A 10478-nucleotide genomic window follows, 5' to 3' on the forward strand; every position below is an offset into this window, starting at 1 on the left:
TAGCGCTCCAACACAAGTCCGTTTCGTCCGTTTTGCGGTACGCCACACCCCTCTCGATCAACAGGACCCCCGTTTCGACCGTAGGAGGTCCGTTTCGTCCGTTTTGCGGTACGCCACACCCCTCCCGATCAACAGGACCCCCGTTTCGACCGTAGGAGGTCCGTTTCCTCCATTTTGCGGTACGCCAGACCCCTCCCGATCAACAGGACCCCGTTCTGAACGTAGGAGGTCCGTTTCCTCCGTTGTGCGGGACGCTAGGCCTCGTTTCCATCGCCTGTTCCGTCCAAGCCCTCTGATGAACACGACCACGCATTCCGTTCCGACCCAGCCGGTTGGCTCCCACGCATTCCGTTGCCTCCTGATAAACACGAAGCATTCCGTTGCCTCCCCATGAACACGACGACGACGCTGTTTCTCCCTTCTGACCCAGCCATGTACACGAGCCCTGGCCGTACGTATGCGCGAGTAGGCGTTCAAGACCCCGCCCGTATGTACACATACGTGGCCGTATTTTCTTTCTTGCACCCTGGCCGCTGTACGTATGTGTACATGCTACGTGCGCGCCTCTACTACGACACGTACGCGCCTCTACTACGACACGTGCGCGCCTCTACATCCACCAGTATATATGTACGTACACGTTTGTGACCAGAATGACAACGCTACGTACGCTTCGACTAGGTGGGTCCCGACTGTTAGGCACTTCCTTGCCTGTGAAGATGTAGCTGGTGGGTCCCCACAGTCAAGGGGGCGAACCGTTTTTTGCCCGGACGCACTTCCTTGCGTGCGAAGATGTAGCTGGTGGGTCCCAGCAGTCCGGGGCAAATGTTTTCTTGCGAAATATGGTGGCCCGTCCAGTGGGTCCCCGCTGTCAGGTGGAGGAATAATTATTTTGCACATAATAAGGAGGCACTTCCTTGCTGCGGCCGTGGACCCAACTGTCAGCCTCTCCACGTACAGTCCACGTCCGATGGAAGCCATTCCTTGACCACATTGACCACGCCACGCCGAGAGCACCAGGGCGGTGGATGACGGTGAGGCCTAGGAAGGGGACGACACGGAGCCGGGGAAGACACAACAGTGGATGCCCATGCATAGAGGAGTACGAGGGTTCATTGGTTCGCTGCGATGTGAGGCTACCGTCGCCGCAGAATAACAGGGGGTGTGGGTGAGTAGAGGGATGGCCTGGCCAGCGATGGGAGTAGTAGGGGCGGTGAGGCCTCCACCGCATCGCAGCCAGCCATGGGAGGCAGGAGCACGAGGCACGACCGACGCTTGTTTGGGCGGCTGGAGCAAGAAGACCCGAGGTTGAACAAGCACTACGGCCATTGGATGGACATCGTACGGTCACTGGAGCTAGAATCGCGCATATTGACTAGGTTGACAAAGCCATCCGTCCCCGTCAACTTAGTAGGCCCACAAGTCAGCCTGCCACTATACTAGGTCCCAGCTAACAGGGGGGGTATTCATATATTTTTTATGCGTAATAAGGAGGCACTTCCTTGCGTGCGAAGATATAACTGGTGGGTCCGAGCTATCAGCGGTGATAACGTTTTTTCGCGAAATACAGAGGCCCTTTAGGTGGGTCCCTGATGTCAGGTGGAGGAATCATTATTTTTCGCGTAATAAGGAGGCATTTCCTTGCGTGCGGCCGTGGACCCAGTTGTCGGCCTCTCCACATACATTCCACTTCAGATGCATGTTGGTCATTGACCACGTTGACCAGGCCGCGCCGAGAGCACCAGGGCAGTGGACGACTGCGAGGCCTAGGAAGGGAACGACACTGAGCCATGGAAGACCCGGAAGTTGTTTCCCACACGGAGGGGAGTACGACTGTATGAGGGTTTACTGGTTCGTCTGCCGTCGCCGAAGAATAACAGCAGGTGTGGGTAAGTAGAGGGATGGCTATGCCAGTGATGGGAGTACGGTGGGGTGGTGAGGCCTGCGCGGCAGCACAGCCGGCCGCGGGGAGGAGGGAGCAGGCAGTCCCGCCGGCGCTTGTTTGACCGGCTGGAGTAGGAAGAGCAAAGATTGATGAAGCACGACGGCCGTTCGATGGACATCCAACAGTCACTGCTTGTGCGTCAACCTTTTTTAGGAAAGCCTCAAATCTGTGGAATACAGCACACAGCCCATCTGCCATTATTTCTAATAATTTACAACCCATTTGCTAATTCTTAAGGTTTTTTTGGAGCCCATATTCTTTTTGTTTGCATTACAGCCCATATTGTGACCACGGTTAAAAAATTATGCAAAATTTTGCATATTTCGGTGCAGTCCGAACTGTTTTTAATCCCGAAATTTCGACTCACATTCAAACTGATTTTAAAAATAAATGTATATCAATATAAAATCCAACAAATTCTCCACGCATAAAAATTAATGTAATTTAAAATCTCGAAATGAAAAAAAGATATTTGAAACTAATTGCCGGTTTGATGTGTTTTAAAAATGTACAACCCATTTCTTATTACTGATGGGCCATTTTCTCGGCCAGCCGAATGAAAGCTCTCCTCGTCTTGAAAGATTTGCAGCCCAACAGGCCTGACAAAGCGACTTACATGGCAAATAAAAAAAGTGGGTTGTCGCCATGGACCCAGCTGTCAGCCTCTCCATGTAGAGTACTCTTCCGATGGAAGTCGTTCCTTGACCATGTTGACCACGCCGCACGGAGAGCACCACGGCGGTGGACGATGACGAGGCCTAGGAAGGGGATGACACGGAGCCGGGGAAGACACGGCAGCGGAAGCCCGCGCGGAGAGGAGTACGAGGGTTCACTGGTTCTGCTGCGGTGTGAGGCTGCCGTCGCTGCAGGGCCTGGCCAATGGAGGGAATAGTAGGGGCGGTGAGGCCTCCACAGCAGCACAACCGGCCACGGGAGGCAGGAGCATGCAGCACGACCGGCGCTGGTTTGGGCGGCTGGAGCAAGAAGACCAGAGGTTGAAGAAGCACTACGGCCGTTGGATGGACATCGTACGGTCACTAGAGCTAGAATCGTGCATATTGACAAAGCCCTCCGTCCCCGTCAACTTAGTAGGCCCACAAGTTAGCCTGCCACTATACTGGTCCCAGCTAACTTGGGGAGTATTCATATTTTTTTGTGCATAATAAGGGCACTTCCTTACGTGCGAAGATATAGCTGGTGGTTCCGAGCTATCAGCGGCGGTAACATTTTTTTCGCGAAATACAGAGGCCCTTTCAGTGGGTCCCTGATGTCAGGTGGAGGAATCATTATTTTGCGCGTAATAAGGAGGCATTTCCTTGCGTGTGGCCATGGACCCAGTTGTCGGCCTCTCCACGTACAGTCCACTTTAGATGCATGTCGGTCGTTGACCATGTTGACCAGGCCGTGCCGAGAGCGCCAGGGCGGTGGACGACGGCGAGGCCTAGGAAGGGAACGACACGGAGGCAGGGAAGACTCGGCAGTTGTTTCCCATGCGGAGGGGAGTATGACTATATGAGGGTTTACTGGTTCGTCTGCCGTCGCCGGAGAATAACAGCAGGTGTGGGTGAGTAGAGGGATGGCTAGGCCAGCGATGGGAGTACGGTGGGGCGGTGAGGCCTGCACGACAGCACAGCCGGCTGCGGGAAGGAGGGAGCAGGCAGTCCCACCGGCGCTTGTTTGAGCGGTTGGAGTAGGAAGAGCAGAGATTGAAGAAGCACGACGGTCGTTCGATGGACATCCAACAGTCACTGCTTGTGCGTCAACCTTTTTTAGGAAAGCCTCAAATCTGTGGAATATAGCATATAGCCCATCTGCCATTATTTCTAATAATTTACAACCCATTTTCTAATTCTTAAGGTTTTTTTAGCCCATATTCTTTTTGTTAGCATTACAGCCCATATTGTGGCCACGGTTAAAAAACTATACGAAATTTTGCATATTTCGGTGCGGTCCGAACTGTTTTTAATCCCAAAATTTTGACTCACATTCAAACTGATTTTAAAAATAAATGTATATCAATATAAAATCCAAAAAATTCTACACGCATAAAAATTAATGTAATTTAAAATCTCGAAATGAAAAAAAAGATATTTGAAACTAAATGCCGGTTTGATGTGTTTTAAAAATGTACAGCCCATTTCTCATTACTGATGGGCCATTTTCTCGGCCAGCCGAATGAAAGCTCTCCTCGTCTTGAAATATTTGCAGCCCAACAGGCCTGAGAAAGCGACTTACTTGGCAAATCACAAAAATACTGGGCTGTGGCCGTGGACCCAGCTGTCAGCTTCTCCACGTACAATACTCTTTCGATGGAAGTCGTTCGTTGACCACGTTGACCACGCCGCGCGGAGAGCAGCACGGCGGTGGACGACGGAGAGGCCTAGGAAGGGGACGACGCGGAGCCGGGGAAGATGCGGCAGTGGAAGCCCGCGCGGAGAGGAGTACGAGGGTTCACCGGTTCGGCTGTGGTGTGAGGCTGTCGTCGCCGCAGGACCTGGCCAGCGGTGGGAATAGTAGGGGCGGTGAGGCCTCCACAGCAGCACAACCGGCCACGGGAGGCAGGAGCATGCGGCACGACCGGTGCTGCTTTGGGCGGCTGGAGCAAGAAGACCAGAGGTTGAAGAAGCACTACGGCCGTTGGATGGACATCGTACGATCACTAGAGCTAGAATCGTGCATATTGACTAAGTTGACAAAGCCCTCCGTCCCCGTCAACTTAGTAGGCCCACAAGTTAGCCTGCCACTATACTGGTCCCAACTAACTGGGGGAGTATTCATATTCCTTTGTGCATAATAAGGGCACTTCCTTGCATGCGAAGATATAGCTGGTGGCTCCAAGCTGTCAGCGGCGGTAACGTTTTTTTCGTGAAATACAGAGGCGCTTTCGGTGGGTCCCTGATGTCAGGTGGAGGAATCATTATTTTGCGCGTAATAAGGAGGCATTTCCTTGCGTGCGGCCATGGACCCAGCTGTCGGCGTCTCCACGTACAGTCCACTTCAGATGTATGTCGGTCGTTGACCATGTTGACCAGGCCACGCCGAGAGCGCTAGGGCGGTGGAGGACGGCGAGGCTTAGGAAGGGAACGACACGGAGGTAGGGAAGACTCGGCAGTTGTTTCCCACGTGGAGGGGAGTACGACTATATGAGGGTTTACTAGTTCATCTGTCGTCGCCGGAGAATAACAACAAGTGTGGGTGAGTAGAGGGATGGCTAGGCCAGCGATGGGAGTACGGTGGGGCGGTGAGGCCTGCGCGGCAGCACAGCCGGCTGCGGGGAGGAGGGAGCAGGCAGTCCCGCCGGCGCTTGTTTGAGCGGCTGGAGTAGGAAGAGCAGAGATTGAAGAAGCACGACGGCCGTTCGATGGACATCCAACAGTCACTTCTTGTGTGTCAATCTTTTTTAGGAAAGCCTCAAATCTGTGGAATACAGCATACAGCCCATCTTCCATTATTTCTAAAAATTTACAACCCATTTGCTAATTCTTAAGGTTTTTTTGAGCCCATATTCTTTTTGTGAGCATTACAGCCCATATTGTGGCCACGGTTAAAAACTATACGAAATTTTGCATATTTTGGTGCGGTCCGAACTGTTTTTAATCCCGAAATTTCGACTCACATTCAAACTGATTTTAAAAATAAATGTATATCAATATAAAATCCAACAAATTCTCCATGAATAAAAATTAATGTAATTTAAAATCTCGAAATGAAAAAAAAAGATATTTCAAACTAATTGCCGGTTTGATGTGTTTGAAAAATGTATAGCCCATTTGTCATTACTAATGGGCCATTTTCTCGGCCAGCCGAATGGAAGCTCTCCTCGTCTTGAAAGATTTGCAGCCAACAGGCCTGACAAAGCGACTTACTTGGCAAATCACAAAAATACTGTGCTGTGGCCGTGGACCCAGCTGTCAGCCTCTCCACGTACAGTACTCTTCCGATGGAAGTCGTTCGTTTACCACGTCGACCACGCCACGAGGAGAGCACCACGACGGTGGACGACGGTGAGGCCTATTAAGGGGACGACGCGGAACCGGGGAAGATGCGGCAGTGGAAGCCCGCGCGGAGAGGAGTACGAGGGTTCACCGGTTCGGCTGTGGTGTGAGGCTGCCGTCACCGCGGGGCCTGGCCAGCGGTGGGAATAGTAGGGGCGGTGAGGCCTCCGCGGCAGCACAGCCGGCCACGGGATGCAGGAGCATGGGCCATGACCGGTGCTGCTTTGGGCGGCTGGAGCAAGAAGACCAGAGGTTGAAGAAGCACTACGGCCGTTGGATGGACATCGTACGGTCACTGGAGCTAGAATCGTTCATATTGACTAAGTTGACAAAGCCCTCCGTCCCCGTCAACTTAGTAGGCCCACAAGTCAGCCATGTTGACCAGGCCGCACCGAGAGCACCATGGAGGTGGACGACGACGAGGCCTAGGAAGGGAACAACACGGAGCCGGGGAGGACTCGGCAATGGTTGCCCACACGGTGGGGAGTATGAGGGTTTACTTGTCCGGCTGCCATCGCCGGAAAATAACAGGAGGTGTGGGTGAGTAGAGGAATGGCCTGGCCAGCAATGAAATAGGGTGGGGCGGTGCGGCCTATGCGGCAGCACAGCCGGCCACGGGAGGCGGGAGCAGGCAGTCCCACCGGAGCTGGTTTGGGCGGCTGGAGCAAGAAGATCAGATATTGAAGAAGCAGCACGGCCGTTGGATTAACATCCAACGGTCACTGCTGCTAGAATTGTTTGTGGACTAAGTTGACATAGCCAAAGTACACGTCAACCTAGTAGCACTAGTAGAAAAAGGGTCAAACGTGAAGCACATTAGTGTCGGTTTGAATTTGAGCCGGCACTAATGGTACCATTAGTGCCGGTTCGAACGACTATGCATTAATGCCGGTTCGTGTTGAACCTTTAGTACCGGTTCGTGCCACGAACCGGTACTAAAGGGGTGATGGCAGGCTGGCGTCAGGCTGGGGCCCCACGATCACCTATATTACCGGTTCGTGGCACAAACCGGTACTAAAGGGCTAACCTTTAGTACCGGTTTGTGCCACGAACCGGTACTAAAGGGGTCTAACCTATAGTACCGGTTTGTGACACAAACCGGCACTATAGGGCAATTTTCAAACTCTAACACCCCCCCCCGTGTGTCGCCATTTCAGTTCTAAAAAATCAAAAGAAAATGATAAAAACTTCGAAAAATAAAATCCTTCAAGAGGTAGTTATATTACTATATCTACTAGTTAGAAAAATTTGAAAACTTAAATTTGGACATGTTTTGCAAAAAGTGTAGGGAAAATGTAAAACGGCTATAACTTTTGCATACGATGTCGGAAAAAAACGTATAATATATCAAAAAATTCAGCATGAAAATCCGCATCCGATGCAGACTGCCTACGGCTTGTTTGCAAATTTTTAGAATCCTCAAATTCCAAAAGGAAAAAAAGATATGGTCAAATTTCAGTTTTTTTAAAATTTTTCTGTTAAATCTGGTCAAACTACTTATTCAAGAAGTATTAATGTTACTACATAATTATTCAAGAATATTAGTGTTACTAAATAATTATTTCAATTTTTTGAATTTTGGTCAAATCTGGTCAAACTGTGGTCAAACTATGGTCAAACTATGGTCAAACTTATTCAAGAAATATTAGTGTTACTAAATAATTACTATTTTTTATCATTGAAATGTGTGACTTCATGCTCAAGCTAAACTCCTGAGGGTTAATAGGGTTGGCATCTTACTATTGTCAGGAAAACAACAAGTGCAGACATGGAAACGAAGGAGAATAGAACCCGAAAGTTAAGCGTCCTCGGGCTGGAGTAGTGAGAGGGATGGGTGACCGGTCGGGAATTTAGATGATTTGGAATGAGTGATCCACACTTGAGCAGTTAAGAGAGGTGATTATAGACTAAATCACCAAATAATTCAGAAAAATTAAAAATCGAAAAAAAATAAATAAAATCCAAAATTTTCAAAAAGAAAATTCAAAAAGAAAACCTTTAGTACCGGTTGGTAACACCAACCGGTACTAAAGGTCCCCCATACCACGGCACGAGCTCACACCACGTGGTGGCACTTTAGCACCGGTTCGTGCCGAACCGGTACTAAAGGGGGGGGGACTTTAGTGCCCACCAATTAGTGTCGGTTATGGAACCGGCACTAAAGGCCCTTACGAACCGGTTTTAAAGCTCCGTTTTCTACTAGTGTAGACCCACAAGTTAGCGTCCAAATCTGTCCCACACAACATACAACCCAAAATTTCTAGCCAGATTCAAATTAATTTTAAATCTAAATATACCTTAATTTAAATTCAATGAAATTTTACCCACACAAAAACAATGAAATTTAAAATATCAAAATCCGAAAGAAAACAGTATTTTGGAACTAATTGCCTGTTTGCTATATTTTTTCATTTTACAGCCCATTTATTATTACTTATAGCCCATTTCTTATTACCTATAGCCCATTTTCTTTGCAAAATGCATCCCTCCTCGTCTTGAAAGATTTTCGGCCCAGCAGGGCGTAGGAAAGCAAGTAGGCCTATGTTGGTTATTCTGCAAAAAACAAAATAGCTGGCTAGCCATTTTCAGAAAGGAAAAAAACGAACTGGGCTGGTCATGTGCTAAACATATGAAATAAAAGCCTGCGCTAGACGGTCCACGGGTCCCGCACAACCCAGTTGATACCCTTCTCCGTCCCGAAAAAACAAAATTACTGCGCGCTACTGGGTCCCTACTGTCATCCTCACCATGTACAGTCATCTCCTTATTCCTCTCGGTTTTTGACCATGTTGACAACACCAGAGGGCGGCGCCGCGGTGAGCGAACCAAGGCGGAGGACGATGGTGAGGCCTCGGATAGGAACGAACAGGAGTCGGGGAAGATCACAACCAGCCGTGGGAAGCGGGAGCAGGCGGTCCCGCCGGTGCTAGTTTGGCTTTGGCGGCTCGAGGAAGAAGAGACTGAAGAAACGCGACAGACGTTGAATGTCAATCCAACGGTCAAGGTTGGCACAATCGTTTGTTGAGTAAGCGGAAACCAAGTAGCATACTTTTTTATATATAGAAAGAAAATCAAAGACTTAGGAAGGCGTACAGAACAAGCTAGTGTACCAGTAAAGAGACGTTGCCGAGTTTTAGAAAAAAGAAAGACGTGCTCCTGTAGCTGGTTCGAATCCAAACCTAGACTATGACTATATATGGTGCTATGCTACTCTGCAAGTAATGAAACTGACATATCCAACGTTCGCTTCTCCTCTTCTCTACTTACTCTGCCTAGCATCAGAAGCTCTGGCCGCAGCAACCATGTCCGCTGGCTGCTCGTCCACCTGCTCTTCAGCAGGCAACAACCAGATATGCGCCAAGTCGCCACCCGTACCATCGCCTGTGGGTCTCATCACACCCCCGCCGGCACGCGCACTGCAGCCGATTGCTCATCGCAACCCGCTGCCGTTGGTGTGGTGCCATTGCTGCAAATCACGCAGAGTCATCCGTCGTGTCTCAACCACAATCCGCAACCCTAGCCGAGTCTTCTACAAATGCCCGAATCATGGGGTAATAATATGTTTAAGTGTTGTTCTGCTACTTTCAGTTGCTGATTTTTTAATAGTTTGGTTGATGATCTTCCAATTTGATTCATGCAGAAAAGGGAAGATTCGTGTGATTTGTATTTCTGGGAAGTTGCTGATGTGGGGGAATGCAACTACGTTGATTATTTGGTTAGCCGAGGAATCCCAATACTAGCAGGTTGGGGTGTTGGACAAGTAACTGAAGGAACGACAGAAGAGGAAGATGCAGAGCAAAAGGTTAAAGATGCAGTTCCTCTGATCATGGCCAAGCAACAGCTGCCGAACAGCCTTGACAGCAATGAGGAGATGAAAGAGCTTGTTGAGATAACGGGCAAAATCGATGTGCTCTGTAGGATGATTGTCTCTTCATTTGCAGTGTATGTAGCACTCGTGATGTATTCAGTGCCTACGACGTGAGCACTTTGCTGAAACTAGTAATGAATGGAACATGTGTAGCAGGCTGGGCGTAGTGTTGTGAACATCTAATGATTTCTATTAACGGAAATCATGGGGTATCCCCTTTTGCTCATATAAATAAATAAATAGCAGAGGCCCTGTCGGGTCAACTTTGTTCTCATTCGAAGACATCGAGCAAATTGCAGTCCAACAACAAACTATGTCATCAAATTCAAGTTTCACAGCCAAATATGAGTACAACTAAACAACAATGCCATCATGTTTTAGTTGTCATACAATCGCTAAACACAAATCAGCATACATAACAAGTGATGTTCTCACAGCAAAATACTAAACAACAGGTTCATCAGGTTTCAGTTGTCATAGCAAACATAATTTCACATAGTATATATAAAATATCTTCTGACAGGCAAATACAACAAAAGCAATGTAATCATCATCCGCAGCAGCAGCGTCAACATCTTCGCCATGTGTATCAGTCTGAATCGTAATTCCCCACAGTGTCATCTTCTTCTTCGTCCTCGAACGTTGGCTTCTTCTTGATCAACTCTTGTAT

The sequence above is a fragment of the Triticum dicoccoides genome, chromosome 2A, assembly GCF_002162155.2.
Source record: "Triticum dicoccoides isolate Atlit2015 ecotype Zavitan chromosome 2A, WEW_v2.0, whole genome shotgun sequence".
Lineage (NCBI taxonomy): Eukaryota > Viridiplantae > Streptophyta > Magnoliopsida > Poales > Poaceae > Triticum > Triticum dicoccoides.